Source organism: Nomascus leucogenys, chromosome 8 (assembly GCF_006542625.1).
Source record: "Nomascus leucogenys isolate Asia chromosome 8, Asia_NLE_v1, whole genome shotgun sequence".
In the NCBI taxonomy this organism is placed as follows: Eukaryota; Metazoa; Chordata; class Mammalia; order Primates; family Hylobatidae; genus Nomascus; species Nomascus leucogenys.
The window spans coordinates 30,086,379-30,087,914 of record NC_044388.1 but is presented as its reverse complement, the minus strand read 5'-3'; positions in this window follow the sequence as shown (position 1 = coordinate 30,087,914).

Genomic DNA, 1,536 nt, shown 5'->3' with positions numbered 1-1,536 from the left:
TTTTACCTTCTTGGCCAAGTTGGTCTTGGACTCCTAGCCTCAAGTGATCTGCCTGCCTTGGCCTCCCAAAGTGCTGGAATTACAGGCGTGAGCCACCACACTTGGCCTGAAAAGGTATTTTAGAGGTTATCAGGGAGATTTCTGAAAATCTTGTAATGAAGAGTAGTGCGTAAACCATCATCTAAAGTTATAGTAACTAAACCAACATGATGCAAGTGAAGACTAGTGGAATAAAATATCAGACCTAGAACAAGGCCAACTACATATGAGAATTTAAGTTATGGTAAAATGACATTTCAAATTAGATGGAAAACTCTAAAATATTTAAAAAATGGTAGCATGAGCTGCTTCAACGCAAGTACCAAAAATGCAGCCTAAAATGGTGCTACTCTAAGTGTGGTTTACACACTGATGTTGATCCACAGCCTGTTCAAGGGCCATGATGAGGTAGTTTCTAAAATTGAGTGTAAGCATCTAGAAACTTTTAGAGCAATCTACATTGCTGTGACCTCCACGTGTGTGGTTGTTGGGCCAATCTTGCTGAGCAGTGTACATTGCCGTCTGGATGCTGAGAACATGTGTGGTGCAGTGATGGTCATGGGGCCTACACAGGCTAGTCATGGGCAGTAGGACTCTTACAATTAAGAACTGAATGCACAAATACTGAGTTAAGTCTGGGATAATGTTAACCGCATTGTAAACATTTTTATAATGTGCTACTTTTAATAATGATTTTATTTTTAATCAATTCTATTTGAAATTCACAGTTTAACATTATTAGCTCAATTCGATAAATACATTTTTATTGCTATTTTTTAGCTTTGTATTTTGAAATACTTTCAGGCCCACAGAAAAGTTATGAGAAAATGTAAAACACCCTTGTATACTCTTTAGCCATATTTTGTGGTTGTTACTTTTAATATTTTATCACATTTGTGTTATTTTCCCTTTCTTTCCCTGTATGTACATACATGGCTGATGGTACTTTCTGAGAATGGCCACAGCGGTAGCCATTGTCCCACAGGCTTTTCTAGAATCTTGCCTCTCCCCATCAAGACATGCATCTATAGCCCCTCCTCTTGGATTTGAGACTGCTACAACCAATAGAATATGGCTGCAGTGAGGTTACACGACTTCTGAGGTTAGGTCCTAGAAAGGATACAACTTCTGCCTTGTTACCACTCCTGAGACACTCACCCTAGGAACCCAAATGCCATTTAGTGAGGAAACCCAGGCCATATGGGGAGGCCACAGGTAGGTTTTCTAGTCAACAGCATCAGCATCGGCTTGGCGGACAGCCAGCATTCACCACCAGACAAGGGAGTGGTGATTCCATCCTCAACCCTTTTTGTCTTCCAGCTGAGGCCCCAGGTATCATGGAGCAGAGACAAGCTTCCCGTACTGTTTTCTGTCCAGATTCCTGATACACAGAAACCACAAGCATAGTAACTGGTTGTTATAAGCCACTGCATTTTTGGGGTAGTTACTCAGCCATATTAACTAGAACAACACGTGAATAATCTTTTTTCTTTTTTC